The sequence below is a fragment of the Cucurbita maxima genome, unplaced genomic scaffold (genome assembly GCF_002738345.1).
Source record: "Cucurbita maxima cultivar Rimu unplaced genomic scaffold, Cmax_1.0 Cma_Scf01036, whole genome shotgun sequence".
In the NCBI taxonomy this organism is placed as follows: Eukaryota; Viridiplantae; Streptophyta; class Magnoliopsida; order Cucurbitales; family Cucurbitaceae; genus Cucurbita; species Cucurbita maxima.
Window position 1 is genome coordinate 1 of NW_019273052.1, and position 7960 is coordinate 7960.

Consider the following 7960-nt stretch of genomic DNA (forward strand, 5'->3'; position numbering starts at 1 on the left):
AGCGTGCTTGGGCGAGAGTAGTACTAAGTTGGGTGACCACTTGGAAAGTCTTCGTGTTGCACCCCTTTTTTTCTTTCAATTTCTCCGAGTTCTTTTCTTCCTTTCTCTACAAATGAGAACCTCCCCCTCACGCCCATCGCGTTTCGATCATGCCGCCCCGCATGCGTTAAATCGGATTTTGTGCGCATGGCATGTCGGGTGCGATCATACCATCACTAATGCACCGGATCCCATCAGAACTCCGCAGTTAAGCGTGCTTGGGCGAGAGTAGTACTAAGTTGGGTGACCACTTGGGAAGTCCTCGTGTTGCACCCCTTTTTTTCTTTCAATTTCTCCCAGTTCTTTTCTTCCTTTCTCTACAAATGAGAACCTCCCCCGCTCACGCCCATCGCGTTTCGATCATGCCTTCCCGCATGCGTTAAATCCGATTTTGTGCGCATGGCATGTCGGGTGCGATCATACCAGCACTAATGCACCGGATCCCATCAGAACTCCGCATTTATGCGTGCTTGGGTGAGAGTAGTACTAAGTTGGGTGACCACTTGGGAAGTTCTCGTGTTGCACCCCTTTTTTTCTTTCAATTTCTCCGAGTTATTTTCTTCCTTTCTCTACAAATGAGAACCTCCCCCGCTCACGCCCATCGCGTTTCGATCATGCCTTCCCGCATGCGTTAAATCCGATTTTGTGCGCATGGCATGTCGGGTGCGATCATACCAGCACTAATGCACCGGATCCCATCAGAACTCCGCAGTTAAGCGTGCTTGGGCGAGAGTAGTACTAAGTTGGGTGACCACTTGGGAAGTCCTCGTGTTGCACCCCTTTTTTTCTTTCAATTTCTCCCAGTTCTTTTCTTCCTTTCTCTACAAATGAGAACCTCCCCCGCTCACGCCCATCGCGTTTCGATCATGCCGCCCCGCATGCGTTAAATCCGATTTTGTGCGCATGGCATGTCGGGTGCGATCATACCAGCACTAATGCACCGGATCCCATCAGAACTCCGCTGTGAAGCGTCCTTGGGCGAGAGTAGTACTAAGTTGGGTGACCACTTGGGAAGTCCTCGTGTTGCACCCCTTTTTTTCTTTCAATTTCTCCGAGTTCTTTTCTTCCTTTCTCTACAAATGAGAACCTCCCCCGCTCACGCCCATCGCGTTTCGATCATGCCTTCCCGCATGCGTTAAATCCGATTTTGTGCGCATGGCATGTCGGGTGCGATCATACCAGCACTAATGCACCGGATCCCATCAGAACTCCGCAGTGAAGCGTGCTTGGGCGAGAGTAGTACTAAGTTGGGTGACCACTTGGGAAGTCCTCGTGTTGCACCCCTTTTTTTCTTTCAATTTCTTTTCTTCCTTTCTCTACAAATGAGAACCTCCCCCGCTCACGCCCATCGCGTTTCGATCATGCCTTCCCGCATGCGTTAAATCCGATTTTGTGCGCATGGCATGTCGGGTGCGATCATACCAGCACTAAAGCACCGGATCCCATCAGAACTCCGCAGTTAAGCGTTCTTGGGCGAGAGTAGTACTAAGTTGGGTGACCACTTGGGAAGTCCTCGTGTTGCACCCCTTTTTTTCTTTCAATTTCTCCGAGTTCTTTTCTTCCTTTCTCTACAAATGAGAACCTCCCCCGCGCACGCCCATCGCGTTTCGATCATGCCGCCCCGCATGCGTTAAATCCGATTTTGTGCGCATGGCATGTCGGGTGCGATCATACCAGCACTAATGCACCGGATCCCATCAGAACTCCGCAATCAAGCGTGCTTGGGCGAGAGTAGTACTAAGTTGGGTGACCACTTGGGAAGTCCTCGTGTTGCACCCCTTTTTTTCTTTCAATTTCTCTGAGTTCTTTTCTTCCTTTCTCTACAAATGAGAACCTCCCCCGCTCACGCCCATCGCGTTTCGATCATGCCGCCCCGCATGCGTTAAATCCGATTTTGTGCGCATGGCATGTCGGGTGCGATCATACCAGCACTAATGCACCGGATCCCATCAGAACTCCGCAGTTAAGCGTGCTTGGGCGAGAGTAGTACTAAGTTGGGTGACCACTTGGGAAGTCCTCGTGTTGCACCCCTTTTTTTCTTTCAATTTCTCTGAGTTCTTTTCTTCCTTTCTCTACAAATGAGAACCTCCCCCGCTCACTCCCATCGCGTTTCGATCATGCCGCCCCGCATGCGTTAAATCCGATTTTGTGCGCATGGCATGTTCGGTGCGATCATACCAGCACTAATGCACCGGATCCCATCAGAACTCCGCAGTTAAGCGTGCTTGGGCGAGAGTAGTACTAAGTTGGGTGACCACTTGGGAAGTCCTCGTGTTGCACCCCTTTTTTTCTTTCAATTTCTTCCTTTCTCTACAAATGAGAACCTCCCCCGCTCACGCCCATCGCGTTTCGATCATGCCGCCCCGCATGCGTTAAATCCGATTTTGTGCGCATGGCATGTCGGGTGCGATCATACCAGCACTAATGCACCGGATCCCATCAGAACTCCGCAGTGAAGCGTGCTTGGGTGAGAGTAGTACTAAGTTGGGTGACCACTTGGGAAGTCTTCGTGTTGCACCCCTTTTTTTCTTTCAATTTCTCCGAGTTCTTTTCTTCCTTTCTCTACAAATGAGAACCTCCCCCGCTCACGCCCATCGCGTTTCGATCATGCCGCCCCGCATGCGTTAAATCCGATTTTGTGCGCATGGCATGTCGGGTGCGATCATACCAGCACTAAAGCACCGGATCCCATCAGAACTCCGCTGTTAAGCATCCTTGGGCGAGAGTAGTACTAAGTTGGGTGACCACTTGGGAAGTCCTCGTGTTGCACCCCTTTTTTTCTTTCAATTTCTCCCAGTTCTTTTCTTCCTTTCTCTACAAATGAGAACCTCCCCCGCTCACGCCCATCGCGTTTCGATCATGCCGCCCCGCATGCGTTAAATCTGATTTTGTGCGCATGGCATGTCGGGTGCGATCATACCAGCACTAATGCACCGGATCCCATCAGAACTCCGCAGTTAAGCGTGCTTGGGCTAGAGTAGTACTAAGTTGGGTGACCACTTGGGAAGTCCTCGTGTTGCACCCCTTTTTTTCTTTCAATCCCCTTTTTTTCTTTCAATTTCTCCCAGTTCTTTTCTTTCTTTCTCTACAAATGAGAACCTCCCCCGCTCACGCCCATCGCGTTTCGATCATGCCGCCCCGCATGCGTTAAATCCGATTTTGTGCGCATGGCATGTCGGGTGCGATCATACCAGCACTAATGCACCGGATCCCATCAGAACTGCGCAGTTAAGCGTGCTTGGGCGAGAGTAGTACTAAGTTGGGTGACCACTTGGGAAGTCCTCGTGTTGCACCCCTTTTTTTCTTTCAATTTCTCCCAGTTCTTTTCTTCCTTTCTCTACAAATGAGAACCTCCCCCGCTCACGCCCATCGCGTTTCGATCATGCCGCCCCGCATGCGTTAAATCCGATTTTGTGCGCATGGCATGTCGGGTGCGATCATACCAGCATTAATGCACCGGATCCCATCAGAATTTCGCGGTTATGCGTGTGGCCACTTGGGAAGGTAAGCTAATATATGGATAAAGCAATTCTTATAGTAGCAAGCTAGCCCCTTATCTGCGTGGAGGAAAAATGGGACTATTCTGAGGGGCTGGGCTGGAGTGGACAGTACTCCTTGGCCTTTTACTAGTTAGTCCCCCCGGTAAAGCCCCCACCCCTGACGACCTATTCTATACCAGCTTCTTCTATAGATGAGATAACTGGAGCAGATTTAATAGCAAGGGATATTGACCCAGCAGCTTGTTGCGCAAAAGAATATGTTTCAAAACAAAGAAGCTCCATTCTTCGTTAGAGTGGTTCTTCGACTGTTCACCTACTAAATAAATGATCATCTTCTTCATCGCTACGCTACGGGGGAGCATTGCTACGGGGGAGCATTGTCCGAGTGAATAAGCAGGGCAAAGCTTGATTTTCGAGGCTGGGCTGACATCACATACACAAGTGCTCTCTAAACCGTGCAATAAGGGCAGGCAGATCGGATCGAAGGGTTGTCCATTGGGATTGGGCATGGACAATCATGACAAGTTAATTGTAAAATAACATAAAAATAAAATAATAAACAATCAAACAAATAAGGGACTATTATATTTTTTAGTAGAATTGCACATGCCCTAACTATGTATAAACACAATATTAAGAAGTAAAATTCTATATTGTTTTTTTTAAGATCTAAATATGATCTTTAGGAATAAAATGAGAACAAAGTCAAAAGGCCAAGGAGGGTGGAAATGACAATCAACAAATAAATGGAAAGATTGAAAAATATATAAATAATTAATCAATTCTAGGCATGAACTAAATGACCTTAATTAAAGTAAATTAAAAGTCTTAAAATACATTAATGAAATACAATAACTCTAAATTGTAATCCACCCAAAATTCAAAACATGAAACTTCATTTCTCTTCAATGTGGCATGAACTGAAATATCTTTTGATAATTTCAACAATATTTTCTTCAAATCTTCATTGAAGCATATTGTATGATTGATGTCTCTTGGTTCATATCACAAAGCAACTACCTTTTGTTTTGTTGATTGCTAGTAGATCGCACTGCCTGAGAGGAAGTAAATCACCCCACTGGTGCTCTTACGATCATCAACGTCACCGGTCATGTCACTATCGCTGTAGCCAACAAGCTCAAGCTTCTCCTTTCCTCTCCTGGTGCAGTATCTCACACCCCAGCCTCTGGTTCCAGCCACATAGTGCAGGATGCGCTTGACAACCACAAGAGGCTCCTCCCTAGGTTCTTCCATGAATCTACTTACGTATCCAACTAAGTAAGCAAGGTCAGGACGTGTGTTTATCAGATAGCGCAGGCTTTTGACAATGTTGCGGTAATTGGTGGCATTAATTGCCGTCATAGTGCCGGCCTTCCTTAGTTGGAGTCGGGCCCTCCATTGGAGTCTTTATAGGGTTACTGTCCACAAGCCCAGTTGTGTCCAACAGCTTCTTCGCATATGCACTTTAGCAGATGGTGATGCCGGTAGTACCCTGTTGCACTTCGATGTCGAGGTAGTAGCTGAGCATGCCAAGATCGCTCATCTTGAAGTTCTTTGACATCTCCCTCTTGAATCTTCCGAGGACTTCCATGTCGCCTCCAGTGATTATGAGGTCATCGACGTACACTGATAAGATAAGGAACCACTACAAGGGGAGTAAGATTCGGATTACCTTGTTGATCGAATATCTCAAGGCAAGAACATTGTTTGAAATTCAAATCACTCCACAAGCAAAATCGATCATGTCTAGCTTGAATGATTCTTGTTGATCAAATATCTCAAGGCAAGAACACTTGCTTGAGATTCGAATCACTCCACAAGCAAGATTAATCATGTCGAGCTTGAATGATTCTACATGCAACCTAAACTACATAGAATTGCAAAGAAACTTAGCCATTGGCTAAAGAAGAGGACAAATGCTTCTTTTTCTATATTTTCCAAGTCTCTTACCAATACAATATACATGGCTTTATATAGCCTAAAAAATGAAACTATTAAAGGCACTCCAAGAGTTGTAACCTTCATACTTTATGGCCATAATTAGCCATTATGTAAATGTAACCTAAAGTAAATAAAATGTCTTAAAATACAATAACTCTAAATTGTAACCCACCCAAAATTTATAACAATCAAACTTCATTCTTCTTCAATGTGGCATGAATTAAAACATCTTTTGATAATTTTGACAATCTTTTCTTCACATCTTCATTGAAGTATATTGTATGATTGATGTTTTTTGGTTTATATCATACACTCTCACGATTAGTCGCTACTCGTCGTGGCCGGGCGTGTACATGTCATGCTCAGAGGCACAGCGCTTGAACTTTAGCGATAATAGGGTACTGTCGAGCTTCGTGTTTCAGGCTCGTGGTGCATGCCGAAGCCCATAGAGTGCCTTGTGCAGGCACAATACCTTGTCAGGGTTGTCGTTGTCCAGGAAGTTCGGTGGTTGTTGAACATAGTCAGTCTCCTTCAGCTCTCCGTTTAGGAACGCGGGTTTCACGTCGATGAGGTGGACTTCTCAGGAATGATGTGCCGCGATTTCAAGCAATAGGTGGGTAGATTCCAGCTTTGTCACTGGTGCGAATACCTCCTCATAATCCACTCCTTGCTTCTAGACGTAGCCCTTCACCACCAGACTGACCTTGAGTTTCACAACTTCTCCCTTTTCGTTCGCATCAGTCTGAAGACCCATTTGAGCCCTATGACTTGGTGTCCCAGTGACATATCCTCTAGACTTTATGTCTGGTTCTCGGTGATGAATTTCATCTCCTTCTGCATTGCCTTCAGCTGGCACGGGTTCCTTTCTGCTTCAGCAAAGGTGTTCGGTTCATCTGCGTTGATGACATGCAGTTCGGCCACCTCTTGTTCCAGTTTGCGTGCTGCTAGTCTAGGGGGTTCACCTCCTCCCACTAGGTCGTCCATCCTTCAGTACCTGGCTACCAGATCTTCATCGTGATCGACATCCAGCGTCGAATCCACAGTCCGTGGTGTTGCAAATTCCACTGGTTCAAGGGGTGCAACTGCTGGCGGCTGTGACGGTTCCTGATGCTGTGCTCCTCCTTCTTCTGGCTCGATGACGAGGTACTCCACCGTGAATTGATTTGGGTTGTGGGCTGTCTCGATCACGTCGTTCCACTGCCTGAAGGTGCTTTCGTCGAAGATGACATCACGAGACACGTGGGCTCACCCCCCGCAGGATCATAGAGTCTGTACGCCTTGCTCCCAGGTTTGTAGCCGATGAAGACGACCTTCAACCCCTTTGGATCGAGCTTGACAAGGTTGGAACGCGCTACCTTCATGTATGCGACACATCCGAACACTCGAAAATGATGTACCACTGGCTTTCTATTGTACCAGGCCTCATGTGGCATCTTCCCGTCTAGGCTTCACATTAGCGACCGATTGAGAAGATAGACAGTCGTCATTACCGCCTCTCCCCAGAATCTTTCAGGCATCCCAGCCGTCATCAGCAAAGATCTTGTTGTTTTGCTAGAGGGAGTAGGGCATTGTTAGTCGCTGCTGCATGCCGAGCTCGTCGCAGTAGTTACTGAAGCCCGCTGAGGTGAATTCTCTACCTCAGTCCGTGCGTAGCATTCACATCTTCTTCCCACATTCGGCCTCCGCTAACGCTCGAATGCGCTTAATCGCCTATGTCGCCCCACTTTTCACTTACAGGAGGATCAGCCATATGAAGCGGCTTCTGTCATCGACTAGCAGGAGGAAGAGGGTCTTGCTGCCTAGGGCCGCCGGCTTGATGGGCCTGCAAATATCGCCGTGCACAAGCTCCAACAACTCACCAGCACAGTAGGATGTCCGAGATGGCTTTATATAGCCTCAAAATGGAACTATTAAAGGCATTCCAAGAGTTGTAATATTCATACTTAATGAGCATAATTAACCATTGTGTAATTGTAACCTATAGTAAATAAAAAGTCTTAAAATACATAAATGAAATACAATAACTCTAAATTGTAATCTACTCAAAATTTATAACATAAAACTTCATTATTCTTCAATGTGGCATGAATTGAAATATCTTTTGATAATTTCAACAATATTTTCTTCACATCTTCATTGAAGCATCTTGGATGATTGATGTCTCTTGGTTCATATCACTCGGTCATATGGTTTGTTGCCCCTGTGTCGAGGACCCATCGTCGGTGCTCTTGGTGATGCTGTTGCCCCTGTGTTGAGGACCCGAGAGTGGTTATGCTGTTGGTGAGCCTGCAACTGCTCGATGTTTGATTCCCACACTCGCTGCATACCAACCAAACGAGATTTGATTCCCTCCCAAGTCGATTGCGCGGCGATGGGGCTGAACCGTGGCTTCTGGGCTGGATTGAGGTTTGGGCAGAAGGTAGAGGCCGAGGGGAAAGAAGTCGGGCTAGCTCTCTCAGATTTTGGGTTCGGGTTGACCC

The 7960-nt window shown here is 46.9% G+C and overlaps 13 non-coding genes across 13 annotated transcripts; all 13 read left to right on the top strand.

Moving 5' to 3' along the window:
* Nucleotides 1–196: 196 nt before the first annotated feature.
* LOC111475139 lies at nucleotides 197–315 on the top strand. The gene has a single exon (XR_002716344.1). It is a non-coding gene; the product is annotated as a 5S ribosomal RNA (ribosomal RNA).
* Nucleotides 316–448: 133 nt separating this feature from the next.
* Nucleotides 449–567, top strand: LOC111475145. The gene has a single exon (XR_002716350.1). It is a non-coding gene; the product is annotated as a 5S ribosomal RNA (ribosomal RNA).
* Nucleotides 568–700: 133 nt separating this feature from the next.
* LOC111475136 lies at nucleotides 701–819 on the top strand. The gene has a single exon (XR_002716342.1). It is a non-coding gene; the product is annotated as a 5S ribosomal RNA (ribosomal RNA).
* Nucleotides 820–952: 133 nt separating this feature from the next.
* Nucleotides 953–1071, top strand: LOC111475143. The gene has a single exon (XR_002716348.1). It is a non-coding gene; the product is annotated as a 5S ribosomal RNA (ribosomal RNA).
* Nucleotides 1072–1204: 133 nt separating this feature from the next.
* LOC111475147 lies at nucleotides 1205–1323 on the top strand. Its single transcript, XR_002716352.1, has one exon. It is a non-coding gene; the product is annotated as a 5S ribosomal RNA (ribosomal RNA).
* A 124-nt stretch (nucleotides 1324–1447) lies between these two features.
* On the top strand, nucleotides 1448–1566 carry LOC111475148. Its single transcript, XR_002716353.1, has one exon. It is a non-coding gene; the product is annotated as a 5S ribosomal RNA (ribosomal RNA).
* Nucleotides 1567–1699: 133 nt separating this feature from the next.
* On the top strand, nucleotides 1700–1818 carry LOC111475140. The gene has a single exon (XR_002716345.1). It is a non-coding gene; the product is annotated as a 5S ribosomal RNA (ribosomal RNA).
* Nucleotides 1819–1951: 133 nt separating this feature from the next.
* Nucleotides 1952–2070, top strand: LOC111475146. Its single transcript, XR_002716351.1, has one exon. It is a non-coding gene; the product is annotated as a 5S ribosomal RNA (ribosomal RNA).
* A 133-nt stretch (nucleotides 2071–2203) lies between these two features.
* Nucleotides 2204–2322, top strand: LOC111475149. Its single transcript, XR_002716354.1, has one exon. It is a non-coding gene; the product is annotated as a 5S ribosomal RNA (ribosomal RNA).
* A 119-nt stretch (nucleotides 2323–2441) lies between these two features.
* LOC111475142 lies at nucleotides 2442–2560 on the top strand. The gene has a single exon (XR_002716347.1). It is a non-coding gene; the product is annotated as a 5S ribosomal RNA (ribosomal RNA).
* Nucleotides 2561–2693: 133 nt separating this feature from the next.
* On the top strand, nucleotides 2694–2812 carry LOC111475144. Its single transcript, XR_002716349.1, has one exon. It is a non-coding gene; the product is annotated as a 5S ribosomal RNA (ribosomal RNA).
* A 133-nt stretch (nucleotides 2813–2945) lies between these two features.
* Nucleotides 2946–3064, top strand: LOC111475138. Its single transcript, XR_002716343.1, has one exon. It is a non-coding gene; the product is annotated as a 5S ribosomal RNA (ribosomal RNA).
* A 152-nt stretch (nucleotides 3065–3216) lies between these two features.
* On the top strand, nucleotides 3217–3335 carry LOC111475141. The gene has a single exon (XR_002716346.1). It is a non-coding gene; the product is annotated as a 5S ribosomal RNA (ribosomal RNA).
* The last annotated feature ends 4625 nt before the right edge of the window (nucleotides 3336–7960 follow it).